At 40.1% G+C, this 15,448-nt stretch overlaps 1 protein-coding gene and 1 long non-coding RNA gene across 4 annotated transcripts in view; both read left to right on the forward strand.

Moving 5' to 3' along the window:
- FILIP1 (filamin A interacting protein 1) overlaps positions 1–15,448 on the forward strand; it is a 106,305-nt gene that overhangs the window by 42,701 nt on the left and 48,156 nt on the right. The window lies entirely within an intron of this gene.
- LOC113974204 lies at positions 1,103–13,637 on the forward strand. The gene is made up of 3 exons (XR_003536477.1): positions 1,103–1,184; positions 12,676–12,681; positions 13,627–13,637. It is a non-coding gene; the product is annotated as an uncharacterized LOC113974204 (long non-coding RNA).

A 15,448-nucleotide genomic window follows, 5' to 3' on the forward strand; every position in this document is an offset into this window, starting at 1 on the left:
AAGTCATTGAACTCTCATTAGTGTCAGCCTTCAGGGAATTTCAAAATAAGGAGCTGAAAGGTGGTATTTCAAATAGTCCATATGAAGACTTCTGGCTTTTTGAGACTTACCCCTTCTGTGGTAGGACTGCTTACCAAATCTATACATTCTTTTGGTTGTGCTTTAGTGATCTTTTTCTCTGACCCTATGGACAGGCTGCCCAACCTGCGTGAAAACATTTTGTCTTAATCTCTTTATTCTAGTTAAGCATTATTATTTAGCATTTCATATAAGGTCTTACTTTTCCCCTGAAACCCTCGTTCATAACATTTTTACTTTAATTTTGAACTTGTTACCATCTTAGCTGATTACAAGAAGTGTATTGTTAATTTCTTTGATACATGAGTCACCTGAGTTGCACCATTACTGCAACTCTGAGATTCCATCTCATTAAATGTCATTAGGTATCACTTTTTCTGTACATATTTCACCTCTGGTTTGTCAGAAAATACTTTCAAGTTACAGGAAGTATGCATTCAAAATAAATAATTTTGTCAAAAACAGATAATGGTCATTTTACAATGAAAAACTGAAGGAAAAAAGGGAAGAAAATCTGTTGAAATTGCAATTTTGCAAAGGAAAAAATGAAATTGTAATTACAGACCAGTCCTTCATTTTACTTCATACAAAAACTTGTATATATCACTTCTTTTTTAAAGATGGAGCTAGCATGTAGCTTCTGTGGTGAATAGAGTCAAACCTCAAAAGAAATGTATCATGCTTGTGTGGTTCAAAAAGATTTACCCTGAAGTCACCTCTGTCATCTGGAAAGGGGAGCTTAAAAAAAGTTTCCAGTGTGGTAATAAATGTGATCTTTATTATTTGAGTAATTCCCCTGTTCTTCACCATAAGCTTTTACTTCAAGAGGTAGCTACAGAACCTTCAAAGAACTGCTCATGTTCTCATAATCCCTATGTAGATGGTGGGGATAGCTGCAATCTGCGCTGTGCAATATGGGCTGAACATCCTCAACAAGCTGATACTTCCATTGTCCTGGACAATACTTTTACGTATATTCGTTCATACAGACCCCACAGAGATGCGAGGCACTGCTAAAGCTTCCTGACATGACAGGAGGATTGTGAGGACAACCACACTGGTAGCCATAGAACACGACTGTTCTTCTGCTCCTTGTGGCCACAGGAGTTTTTAATTTCATTTCAACCCCCCCCCCATTTTAGTTATTTTCCCGGTACCTGCATTGGCCCATTTCTGAAGTGGGCAAGCTACAACACTTTGGCTTGAGATGAGAGCCTGGTTTTAACATCGCAAATGAAAATTAGCCAAGGAAGACTCCAGCCAAAGTAGATAGACTGGTATTACCTCCTGGCTGTCACAGTGACTTAAGGCACTGAGTCATTTCATGGCTTTTGATTTTCATATCTGTTTGGACATCTCTGGTGGCTGGCTAGCGTTTTGTTAGACTGACAAATCAGACTGTGGGTTTATTTTGAAGCCATTTCAATGCTGGCAAAACAAATATTATATAGGCATATGGAATAAGACTTTAGTCTGAGAATGCCACCAGGCTGTATCTGTAGGGAGGTCCATTAGTTTTTGAATTAAAAAAATGGGATAAAATACCATGACTGTTTACTGAGCAGCCATGAGCAGGGGGCATCTTATGCCTGTACCACTGAACAGTAACCCCCAAACAGTGAGCTCAGCCATGGGAAGTAATCTGGTCATGACAACCATGGGATTAGCAGGGTAAACTGGTGTGGTGGTTTGAAAAGCACAAGAATTTCAAAAAGGCCAATTTAAAGGGGTTGTTACAATTTGGTCTAATGTGAAAGGGAAGAAGTTTTCAGACACATACAACTTGGTATTAGGGGGAGGGAAATATTTACAAGTTTATTTACATGCATACATACATACATACATACATATATATATAACAACTTAACTATTTCTTCTACATATACAGTAAAATAATATATTACATTACATAAGTCCCTCCTTTCTTCCAAAAAGAGTCCAGGAGAAAAAGGAGGAGAAGTCTTTTTTCACTTTCAAGCTACAGTTCTTCTAAATTAATTTTTTTGGCACTGTTAAATGTCTCTTATCTTGTCTTTATCTCCTGGTTTTACTTTGTGAAAATCCCAGTTCCCAAGGCCCGAGCTTCCGAGCTTCTCGGAAGACTATTTGGGAATTCCACCCCTCCTTCCCACGGTGAAGAAAAGCGGCAAGGCCGGCTGAAAAAAACCACTCCTGAGGAGTTTTTACTCCCGTAGTCTTAGCTAGGCTAGGACCTGCGGGGGCCCAAGGACTTCCCCCTCAAGCCTGGGGGAAAGATTCCCTGCGGCACTTACATATCTGGGCGTTGCAGCTGCTTTCCCAAAGGTCAGGGCTTTCTCTCAGTTTAGCTCTCTCTCCCAGTTTAGCCCTCTCTCCCTCACCACTCCTTGATTCACGCTGGCTCCGTTCCAATACTGTATGTCCGCCAGTCGCAAGCCTCTGCCCGGCCGACTAAACACTCCGCTGCCGTTTTCCTCCTCCATCTCTGCGAAGTGGAGAAAATTCGACCCGGAGGTCTTTCCTGATCCTCCAGGGTACTCCTCAATCACCGGCTTCGGGGCGGGGAGAGGGAGCTCCACAGCATGGGTGGCTGCTCCTGGCCCAGCTGGCAGGAGCCGGGGGCAAGGGCCCCCCGGCCCTGGGCACACCTGGCACGCTTAAGGCATGGCTGCCTCTGCTTCTAACCACGCAGTCCAGAATTAACCTCTTCTCTTCCGCTTCTGTGAGTATGTGACTTCCGCATGAGCGTACGAAGCTGTTAATTGGTCCCATATCAAAAACAATACCTCCTGAGGAAAAGCCTTTTTCAAACCACCACAACTGGTAATCTACTCGTGTATCATGGGCTTAGTTCACTATTCACATCATGTAACAATAAAGCAAACACAGATCCATGCCACGTTGCTGTTGGTATCAATTTTGAGTCCTTACTTTAGGACTTGACCCCCCAGCTCTTCATTTTGAAGGCAAACATGCCAGAAGACCATGGGGACATGCCCTGGCAGTGACGTTTTATGTCATCATTTTTAACTTTATTATTTTTTTAAATTATAATGACCTCAGATAGCTTGCCTGTGCTTTAGCTTCTAGGACCAAGTTGGACTCAGGTCTTCCTGTCTTCAGGTTCCCTGGCTAGACCCTGTGAATTTACTGAATATAGAGAAGGAAAGCTTTTCATAAATGTCAGAGGTCACTGTAGCCTATTCCTTATTTTGTAAGAAAACAAAAGGGGAGAAAAAGTATACAGAAGCTACAGTGATGTGTCCCAATATACGTGGAGCCAGAGAGCTCTTAAGTACAACCTCTGAAGGAGAGTGGGAAACAAATGAACTGATGACAGGGACTGATTTTAAAGGCCTTATAGCTCAGTGGAATGTATTTGCTCTTTTGAGATCCAACTGCTCATATAAAAAAGCAGTGATTACATGGTCTTTAAACCCATATTGACTATATAGGGGCAAAAAAAATCCATGAAGGAATTCTGCCTATACCTGGAAGAAAAATCTAATTTTTAAATGCTGCAAAGCTGATTTGAAAAGAAAACTTCAAATACCTTAGAATAAGTTAGACCATGAAGATATGGCATTAATTTGCCTGGTTGTTACAGTGATTTCAGTCAAACCCACGTGTGAATATTATTAATTACAGAGCAACACAGGCAGTGGATCTTTACAATGATAGTATAGTCCTATCTGTGGTTCACAGATTTTTGTCCAATGGCCTATGTATTTGTCCTGGCAGGAATATATTCCCTTTCTGTATGCTTTCTGAGCAGCAGCTATTAATCTCCTGCAATACCAACACTGATTTTCAACATTTCCTGACTGGGGGCCCAAAAGGAAATGAGGAGCAGTATTCAAACATGTTTATCATTCACTCTTCTATTGCATGTTTGGGAAAAAAAACCCAGAATAATACAACTGTGTTTATGAAGACAGCATCCCACTACAAATCATTAAGTTTTTCAAGAAAAATAATTTCTTAGCCATGTTCTGTGCCTATTGCTGACAATTTAAGCTTGGGAGACAGTTTGCTATATGTCACACCAATTTAAATAGGATCAGCCTTTCCACTTGAGGCCTTTATTACAGTCAGTGTTTTACTGTGTTTCCCCAGTGCAAACACGGCATTCCTCCCTTTCAGCTCAGCCACCCATTCCTGTGGAGGACCTTTGCATGCTTTAGGGCTGAAGGAAATGTTTCCTGAGAGCCTGGCACTGGGGAGGAGCAGAGCTCCACAGAGCTAGGCAGCCATGGGGCATAAAGGAAGTGCATGTTAAGTTGTCAGCTGTACGTTTCCTCTGTTGCAGACCTGAGGATGCAGATAGGCAATATGTGAAATATGATGTCTTGGGGAACAGTACTGATAATATACCAGTGATACGCAGATTAACCACAAGACACAATTCCTGAGAAGTCTTCAGACTTCCAAACGACCTAATATAACACTGGGTTTGGTTTGACATTTGAAGGGAAACACTTTGTAGCAGATATTCAGAGGTAAACCTATTTGAATAGCATCCCTCCTTCAGAGAGAGAGAGAGACCAAAAGACTCTGTTGTCAAACAAGCCCTTTCCATTAATCTATATTTATATAAGACCGCATTTAATGGTTAATTTGAGTGCTCACACAAGAGAGAGTGCAACAGGTTGTTCTAGGGCAGGTTGCTTGTGGTTGAAACAGGATAGTTGCGGGGGGAAGGAGTGTCTCATCCAACAGACCCAGGAGGAGCTCACCTTCAGGGCTGCAAGATTTTCTTTTTGACCTGGGCGTTTCAGGGAATGGTTAGCAGAGGTTTGCGAGGAATGTGTGTTTTGTTCTCTCTGGCAAAGTCCTTATGAAACACTTAGATCAGTGGTTGCACATCCTGCCACGAGGGAAATCCCCTCTCTTAACTAAGTCAGTTAACAGGTACTCACATGGGTATAGGTGATATATCTATGACTACCTGTTGCATTCTAACATTTTTTAAAGGTATTTTAATATTTTACCATCTATCTTTCTATCAGAAAATTAAGCTTTGTAAATGTAAAGGAAAGGAAAAATCTTTACTGTTTCCATCTTTCTGCTTTTTACTTTCTTTCCTGTTTGTATAGCCACATATTTTATTAATATATTTTATTCTATAATCATTCTGTTCTGCTCTCTTTCCTAAGATCTAACTTTCCCTCTTCACTTTCTTCCCCTTCTTTATCTCTCTAGTTTGTTACCTTTTTCCTTATTCTACCTTTTTGTCACTTCCCAACTCAGGCTTTCCTCATCCTCATACTCCAGATGCATTGACCTGAGAATCCTGGAGATAAAACTGTGGAAGATCTACTGTAAATCAAGTTCCAGCAGCTAATTTTTTAAGGCAACCACTTCATTTAACCCTTGTCATTAATTTATTAAGCTGTGTTTTTAGGTTAGGTGGATTGTTCATCTTGACTACTCCTATTGGAAAATAGTCCCAGAACTGAAAAGCTTTAATGTTTAGAACTAATTTCCCTCTTTTAATTTCTAATGCAATTTTAATTAAGTTCTAGTGAAACCTTTAAGAAATTGTGCTATAAACTAATCCTGCTTAGAAAAGCCTACCTCCCTACTATTTAGTGCCTGATGTGTTTGTGGACAGCAGTCTCCTATCCTCTGAGCCTTTGTTTTTGCTGTGTTACCTTGCCACATCCTTTTAGTTTCCTCTAGCAAAACAGTCTTTCTACAATTTCCATCACCCTTTGATCAGCACCCTGGGTTCATCTTTCTTGATATCTGTGGCTGGAACTGCACATGGTGCTGTAGGAGAGAGCTCACTGGTACCTTGTACATTGGGTTTAATATTTCACTTTCTCTGCTGACATGGCATTACTTGGCCTTCCCATCACTCATCAGTCTGACTAATACAAGCAAGAGAGTTTGACTCTGTAGCTATAATTGTGATGTTTTTCTGTCTCTTTTTCCTCTTTCTGCAATGTGTATACTTTCATGTAATGCCTCAAGCTGCTTTTGTATCAAACTTGACTTTCCCAAGATGTCTTAACGACATTGTGAGAGACACCTAGCTGTTGCTTAGGTAAAAACACTGTATAAACCTCTATATTTTTTCTTCATTGCCTTTTTTTGATACTCTTGCATTAGCATTGATAAATATTGAGCTGCCTGAAAGCTCAAGCAATGAATATGGGATAGATAGGTGGATAGAAACCAGATGCATTTCTTTTGCACAGTACTGAAATCAGAAGAGAAAGTTGGGACAAGTTGCCTTGGCACCAGAGAAAGGAGTGCATAACAGAATAAAGAGAAGAAGTTTTCAAATGGTCATTAGCAAAATATCACAAATTAACAAGCTGAACAGGAGCCAGGGTGGAAAGAGTAGGTAAAGACAGAGAAAAGTGCATGTAGGCTATCTTTTTAGGCATTTATAACCTCAAAATTTTGTTTGAATTGAAACAGTTTAGGAGTTCTGAGCATATCATACAGATGAAATATAAATTCCCTGAGAGGAAAACCTTAGCATGTAGAGAGCTACAGGGAAAAAGAGAAGATAGGGTTAATGTGAGGAGGGAGAGGTGACTTAAGGAGAATGGAATGAGGGGAAAGAGGCCGGGCAATAGAAGAAAAAGAGTGTAAGAATACAACAGAGATAAATAGAGCCAATCTAGAGACATGGAAAGGGGACATAAAAAAGGCAAGACAATGAAGAGAAAGATGGTATGCACAGTATAGTAAAATAAGAGCCTAAAAACAAGCCCTAAAAATGTCTGGCATATCAGTACAATGAGTTAAAAAATTCTCTTCCCTCTTACTGACCCCTCGTTTGTTTGTTTGTGTTTTCCTGGTGAAGCACGCTTTTGCAGCACAAAAATATTAAATTAGGATAGACTTCAGACCACAAATGCTCTCTTCTATTTTTATTGAATAATTTATAACCAGAGATTAATTTTGTCAAGAATAGTATGGGGTTTTTTTCTGTAGCTTGCAATCACTGCTGTGCAAAGTGCAGGACATACCATGGGAGGTAAGCAGAACTTGTCTAGCAAGTCCCAGAATCATGAATTTTAAAATAGAACCTGTCTGTTTTCTGAGAGAAGGAAAAAAAAAAAGATAAGACAGTATATAGTTAAATTGTGCTATTTAGGCAATTTCCTGCTCCCTCTGAAATTAAGGGTGGAGGTAATGTCAACCTATCATCAGTAATGATGATAGCCATATTTCTCTTTGGTACTAAAATTGCTTTAGAATGACATGTTTTTCAAAGTGAGGATCCTCAATAAAATGTCACTGTCACTGGAAAGCTGTAGGCTGAAAATATCTTTTACAAAGACATTTTAACATCTTTCTCTATTAATGCCTGAGCTGTACTAAAAAGAGCTACATCCTTAATGCTAGTTAGGCTTGAAGGGTCAGAAGAGAGAGGAATAATTGGCAAGTGTCTCTGATCTGTTTAACATCTCATCTAGAGTGAAAGGACTAGTATGAGCAGCCTGGTTTTTTTTTTTCCAAAAATTCTTGGTCTTCTGTTCAAAACAGAACAGTAAGGACTGCCTCATATCAGGTTTTAAGTTTTGGTTTTATTCCCATTGGGATCAGTGTCTGTAACTGATCCTATTTTGCAATCTTTTAAAAATAATTTTATATAACTGATGTCATTTGACATTTTTTTTCCCACTTAATAGAAATTGTATACTCAGTGCAACAGTAATGAGGAAGCTTGTATCTTTTCTCATTTTTCTTGAGAGAAGGTTCACTCTGTGGGAGAGGAAATGGCCAACCCTTTTGCAATCAATGTTAAATGTGTGGACTCTGGCTTTAAAATATCTGGGATTCTTGGGAGATCTTGCAATGAGCATGTGTCTTATGTATCATAATGCTGTCCAGTACTGTGACTCACCAGTTGTTAATTTAACATTGTAGTTGTAGATGAGTCTGTTTTTATTAACTTTGCTGCTCCATTTGTGTATTTATTAAGTTTTTGTCTCCTCCTGCAGCTGAGGATCAGATAAGCTCTTGAGAGCAAAGCAAATTATTTTTCATCCAAAATAAGCTTTAATAAAAGCAAATACAAGTCTTTACATAATAATTATGAGAATATGGCTATCTGAGAAAGTGTCTTGTTTCTAGGGTTAAAGGCTCCACCTATTGGTTGACTAAAATGAGAGAAATGTAACATTAGAAAACTGCTGGTCCTACTGAACATCCTGTGTCTTGCCACATCTTACGAAATTTCTGGCTTCAGCGTAGAATTTTGCATGATATCCAAAATAAAGTGAACTTAGTGACTTATTTCGGTGCAGATGTGGCATGCAAAATGATGTACTACTGAGACACTATGAAGGGAAGTCCTTTTCCTAAGACAGGAAGAGTTTGGATTTTGCAAGTGACGTCTTTCTTATCCTGGAAATTATTAGTTTTCTTTGCAAAAAAAATTATCATCAAGTCTTCCATGCCAGCAAAATGAATGGAACTGACTAAGTCAAATACAGTTGCATGGTAATTTCCAGGCATTTGCCACCTTCAAGTTTAAACAAATCAGAAACAGAAATGTTGATCTAATCAGCTTCGTAATGGAAGCCCATTTCCCCAGTAGTGGCTCAGACAGTCTCAGCAGTTCAGGTAAATGGCATTTTGAAGGGCTTCAGAGTCATTCCTAGTAATGCAATGGGAGCATGGAGAGGGGAAAGGAAGTCCAAGTGGGGCCTGGGGAGGGCAAAGGGGAGGACAGGCATTGGGGAGGATCAGGGGGATTTTGGAGATGACAGGAGGCTGTGAGGGCTTTGTGGGCATGGCTGGGAGCTCTTGCTCTGCACCTTTCATTGTCCACCCTCTCTAGTCACTTCACCCTAAGAGTTTGTGCCACTTTCCTCATTTCCTCTGGCAACTCATCTGTTGAAATTATTGGCTATGCTGGTGAGGGCTTGCTGTAGTGCAGTCCTACTCTTCTTGCCCGTTCATCAGTCATCAATAACTTGAATGCACATTGTCTAGCACAGAGTACTGAAAAACAGCTTGTTGAAGCCAACAAAATGCTTGGACAAGAGAAAGTTGTGTATAGAATTTATTACACATGTACACACAGTTACATCTGTTAGTATCCCACATGCTTCTGTCTACATGGAGGAGGTAGAGGGATTGCTTCTGAACTTCATCATCCTGGTGGCTACAGCCTTGCTGGCACCAGCTTGTCTTGCTCCATCCTGCTCTTCATGTGCTCATTCCTGCCAGAAGGCAGCAAGATCAAGGCAGAAAAAAAAATGCCTGGGCAGATTTGTTTCTCTTGCACAGGGGGTACTCATGCCATCAGCTGCAAGTGCATCGCTGAAATTCAGGTCAGAGCACCTAATTTCAGATGCTTCAGTTCCTTATACAGTCAATGTAGCACTTCAAAGAGCAATTTAGACAAGTTAGTGACACGTCTAATGAAGATACTTTTTTTTAGTTTCTTTATACTTTTTATTTTTTTAGTTTCCAATGGATTTCAATGACTTGGATGACATATAGAAGTACATAAACATGGAGGAAATAAAAGAATATAATGAATGGGGAAAATTAATAGGAGAAAAACTATATTGATATCAGAGTGCCATATTTTTCGTAGCACTCATAGGGTACCTAGATCTTCTATATGCTTATGAATTAAATCTTACAGCACTCCTGAAAAGTATTATTTCATGTATGGAATGGAACTTGGTGCATGGTGAGGTTAATTTTATATGTGAAGCATGAGAAAGAGGTTCATGATCCATGGTTCTCTTGTGTCTTGGTCCAGACTGGCTAAGATAAAACTAAGGGCCAGGTGATAAGAGAAGAAATGCTTTTTCTGTTGTTACCCTTTCATTAATCACCTTTTTTTTTTCTTTAAGAGATGCTAACTGATCACAAAAAAGTTGTGGTTACAAAAGGAACATGGCAACTTACTACATGACTCCAACTATATAAAACCACTCAATGTGTGGGAAACGTGCTGCAGTTTTAATGAATTCCTTATACTGCTACAGTAGCTTGTGATGGGCCATTTGTCTGGGATATGGAAAGCTTCAGATCATTTCATAGCATGAATAAACCAGAATAGGGACTGTCATGTGTGATTTGGAGCACATGAACTAGGGAACTCTCCTCTGCCTCCGCAAGCATTGTGGTGACTAGTGCTGGTCAGAGCAAACACCTATGATTGCTTTTTTTAACCACTTCACTTGTTGGCATGCACACTGTATCACACAGCCACATAGCAGTCCTGAACTCAAACATGGTAAGTCATGTGCTGTTGTCAATTATTCTTCCTGCTCAGGTGTCTGAAAAAGTGTTTTAACAGATGTTCCTTCCTCTCCTTGATGGCTAGTTGGATCAATCTGTGGATTCTGCTTGCTGCTTGGGCTTCTGGTCATGTGAAAAATGTTGTTATACAGTTAGTGTTGGCTGAGACGAAAACTACATGACTGGATACAGCAAACCCAAAACAGTGGGTTTGAACTTATGATGTATTGCTGAGGCATGTAGAGTATATCCCAATATGCAGACTTGTGCACATAACTGACAGAGACCCCTGGCAGTGATCTCTCTGTGCTGACTGGATCGTGACACTGTAATTCTTATGCTGCAGTAATTGTCCCATGGTTTGATAATATCAAGCAAAGCACTCTTTCAGTGTGAAAAGACAAGACAGGGTATCCCAGAACCTAATAATTCTGAAAACATCATGCAGTGTGGAGTTAATACTTCTCGGGGCCTTGTTATGGGAATTTTGCTGGCTGTGGCCCAGACTACAGATAATTAATTATGTCAGTGAAAGGCTCTGGTGGCCTGTTTTCTTCAGAAAAAAAAGTGACATCATCCATGGAGTGCTCTGGCAATAGAGTAGAACAAAGCTGTGTGGGCAGGAAATAACAGACAGATGTCTTCTAGTGCTCATTTGATCTGTTTCGAAGCTTGCTGTAAGAAGTAATACATTGCTCAGTGCTGCTTCTCCTCAGCTCTGCAATCTTTAATGGGGACTTCTTTAAACATAAGAGCCCAAATTAATTTCTGATGTAATTCTTCTGGAACCACTTCAGAATGTTTGTGCAGTAGATGAGCTGCTCTATCATGTGCCTCTTCTCCAGTATTGATTTTAGAAGGACTTTCTGTGTTATCACTGTAAAATAACGCACAATAAAATGAAATATGCTGTATAGCTCCAAAGGCTTCATACAAGGCCAGAAAGTTCTGCACAGTGTGGAGAAGACAGGACAGTTCTGTTTCATTTCCTCAGGGTCATGAGGGATCACTTGTATTTCTGGATATATTTCACTTAACTTTTCTACAAAATCAATGATCAACAATGATCACTTTTCATCAGTGAAGTAATCTCTTTACCTTCAGAGTACATCATGTACATAGACTTGAGTATAGAAATGTTAAAAGAAATTCAAGCAAGTGAACTCCACAGTTTCAAGTATTAGGAAATTAAGCTAAGATGAAAGGCAAGAAAAAAACTTTGCTGTACATAGAGTCTTCCTTGCAAGAAAAACTATGTACACAGGTTGCTGGTGCAGTCTCACTTTGGGTCCTGTGTATGTGGTTTTGGTGCCACAATATAAGAAAGATATAAAGCTATTGGAGAGTGTCCAAAGGAGGGCTATGAAGGTGGTGAAGGGCCTTGAGGGGAAGCCATACAGTGGCTGAGGTCCCTTGGTTTGTTCAGCTTGGAGGAGACTGAGGGGAGACCTCATTGCAGTCTACAAGTTCCTCATGGAGGGAAACAGAGGGGCAGGTATGATCTCTTCTCTCTGGTAACCAGTAGGACCCAAGGGAAGGGCATGAAGCTGTGTCAGGAGAGGTTTAGGTTGGATATTAGAAAAAGGTTCTTCACCCAGAGGGTGGTTGGGCACTGGAACAGGTTCCCCAGAGAAGTGGTCAGAGCACCAAGTCTGACAGAGTTCAAGAAACATTTGGACAGACTTCTCAGGCACATGGCATGATTCTTGGGGCTGTCCTGTGCAGGGCCAGGAGCTGGACTTGATGATCCCTGTGGTCCCTTCCAACTCAGGAATTCTATGATTCTGTGATTCTATATCATTAGCCAGCATTTTGCATGGCTAGCATCCCTGAGTGAGTGATACAAACAAGGCTACTTCAGATATCTGGTATAGGAGAGAAAATATTTATTGAATTTTTATTAAAAATAAACTTTGTATGATGCAATATTGCAGTACAGCATCTAACTTCCCAGCTTTGAAACATGCCTTGTACACTAAGTACATGTGTCCTGGAAGACAAATTGCTACCCAGTCCTTGTAGCAGTAGGTACGGCTAGTTTGAGGAGTCAGGCCTTTAACAATAGTGTCATTCCAACAGGCAGAATTAGTTTTTATTACTTTCTGTATTCATATTTATAGTATCATGACACAAAAATAAGAAAGTCCACTTTTGTTTTAATTATTTTAATTTCCTCCTAAGGTAACAAAAAAAGGGAAGTTACTGATTTTAAAGAGGGACTGGTGTTAGGAAAGTTTTGCAGATACAGATGAGTACACCTGCCCAAAGATGCTTTCTTTCATTAAAGGCAACTATGGAAACTTGCGATATTCACTTCCTGAGGTCTCTGACTTTTCAGAATTAAGGCTATTCCTGCTGTGATGGAAGCATAGCATGTCCTGGATAGCACAGAAAGCAGTGTGAGAACATTCTCCTGATCTCCCTCAGGATGCCTTGAGTGTGATGTTTATTAGCTCTTAGGTGAAACATTTGTAAAGCCTACTGGAATTTAGGAAATCAGTCACTGGTAAGACCACAACATTACACTGAGAACCTGTGACCTTATCTAATTTCTGATGCAGTACAGAGTAGCTGTTGCACTATAAATAACCTGAACTCTGTGCAGTGCAAGTTACAACAACACAAGTAGAAGTGATGGTTTCATAGTTATTTTTTTCATTAATCACTGGCAAGAAAGTATGACTTCATAAATATTAAATATCTATTACTTAGTGCTTTTACTTGTGTAGGTATAATGAAGTGTCTTCATAACTAGAAAAGAAATAGTCAAAAGCTGTAAATATCAGATTGTTCAAATATTACATAGTTGTGTTTCTTGTAAATGCTACTCCTGCTCCTGAATTTTCAAAACTTCTTTCATCTAATTGACAGGATTGTTGTCATGCTTTTGTAATATTTAGATTGCTCTGAAGTAGTTAGATGTATTTTAGATGCCTACAAACATGAAGCTATGAAAGAAATAGTTACTGGTAACTGATTTTGAGAGAGACACACTGTGAATTTGCAGGAAGGCTACTTACAAATAAAATTCAGGAGAAGAGTTTAAGAGATGTACTGGGAAATGACTGTGAGTTGGGTTTTACTCTCAGCTGACAGTGATTACTTTGACTCCATTCAGCCCATCCTGAATGCAACTGAAATTTTTTCCGATTTACTAGATGCCTTACATGAAATGAGTTTGATCAGTTCAGTCCCATTTCCCAGGTGACAAATGGCCCGTGGCAAAAATTCCTCGTTTAGTGGGTGCTGAGTTTTGTCAGCAGTCTCATGGGAGAGGCCAAAGACTGTGGGAATGGGAGAGAGGGCTGTATTAAATTGTCAGGGCAGGGCATGAGGAGGAAGCACGTCTGAACGCCCGGCTCGTGTAACAGTCTTTCCATTGATGGAGAATCTGGTTGCTAGGCTGCTGGACCCCTTTTACAAGCAGCAGAGTCATGCTATTGTTTCCTAAATGGTTTCAATTTTATGCAGGAACCTCTTTACATCCTTTCTATATGTTTTAAATATTTTACTAGACACATAGTAAAACAAAGTTTGGAACACAGCCCCTTGCTCTGCTCAAGTTGGTGAGCAAAAGAAAGTCCTTCTACTTTATTCTGTCAAAAAGTGAGTGTATCAGGGTAGCCTTGCAAAGAGTGGGCTCATGAGGGGAGGGGAGCATTGGTTTTGATTTCCCAGGTAGTAACGGAGACTCCGCATCTTAGGTAAGCACACTCATCAGTGGGTAGTAGAGAGGAGGTACTGAAGAAGTGAGGTCATCAGCTTTTAGATTTTGGCACCCCCAGTAAGCATAAAACAAGGCTTAGACACAGTTCAACTTTGCAGCTCCTCTATCAGCAGGAACAGCTGAAGGAGTTAACAGAGTACAGTGTCGAGTTCTGGTCCCCACAGTTCAAAAAAGATGCAGACAAGCTGGAGAGAAGGTCCAAAGAGAGGCCACAATGGTGATCAAAGGACTGGAGAACCTGCCTTATGAGGACAGACTGAAGGAATTATGTGTGTTCTCCTTGGAGCAGAGAAGGCTCAGGGAGAACTCATTAACGTATTCCAATACTTAAAGGGCAGCTGCAAAGAAGATGGAGGCTCTCTCTCCACAAGGAGCCTCATGGAAAAGATAAGGTGCAACAGGCACAAGTTGCACTGGGAGAGGTTTCATCTCGACATAAGAAACAATCCATCACTGGAACAAAATCCCATGGATGACTCCCTGTGACTGGAAGTTTTCAACATGCAATTGGACATGGGGGTAGATGATCTCATCTAGACTTCCTTTCCCATGGAAGGTTGGACCAGATGATCTTCTGAGGTCTCTTCCAACATGGGCTGTTCTGTGGTTCTATGAGTTTGATGAACAGGGAGTCTCTAAGCAGGCTTTGCTCCCGAGGAAAATGAGTGTGGAAAAATAGCTCTCAATATATCTGGCCTTCTTTGTTTCTTGCCTTGAGACCATTGCAAATAGATAAGTGGTCTCTTCTTTAATCTGTCCTCATTGATCCTACAACTTAGAGAATCAGGTACTTGAGGGCACTTTATTAATGAAAAAGTCTCTTTATTTTCAAGAACCCACAATACGAACAGTATAAACAGAAAGTTAGCTTGGAGTTTTCTGTGGGACAATTGAAGTAATGAAAAACCAATAAAAGCAAATTTTTTAAATTCCATATTTTGACTTTAAAGAGCTTCTCTGACTAATTGCAGTCGTCTGGACTTTTACAAATAAGTTTCATTGTGTTACAAGCTGTTGCAATATGTGGTCTTCTCAAGCCTGGATGCTCTTTCTCATCACAGCACCAACAAAACAAAACAAAAAAAGGACTTGGGAGATGGTTTTCCTGTGCCAAACACCATGTTCCTTCTATCAAAACAGCTAAAAACTTTCCTCTGGGATTCATATATAAATTTACTTCCAATTTGAAATATCTTCCTCTCAAAGGAAGTTTGTCTCCTACCCTGTGATTTATGCAAAACAGCATTGTGCTTTGAGACAAGGGAGGCACCAACAGCAAATGTCCATTAGTAGAAACAGCTTGCCAGAAAGGTTCTCTCTTCTTAACTAGGACCCCACACTTTGAGCCTCTCATGCCTCTTTCCAGGTATGTGTGTTGAAGTAGCCCAAGTGTTCCTCTGCAGGATTATTCCCATTTGTTTTCTGAAAATAGTCTGT

Source organism: Neopelma chrysocephalum, unplaced genomic scaffold (genome assembly GCF_003984885.1).
Source record: "Neopelma chrysocephalum unplaced genomic scaffold, ASM398488v2 Primary Assembly neopelma1_23b, whole genome shotgun sequence".
NCBI classification, from domain to species: Eukaryota; Metazoa; Chordata; class Aves; order Passeriformes; family Pipridae; genus Neopelma; species Neopelma chrysocephalum.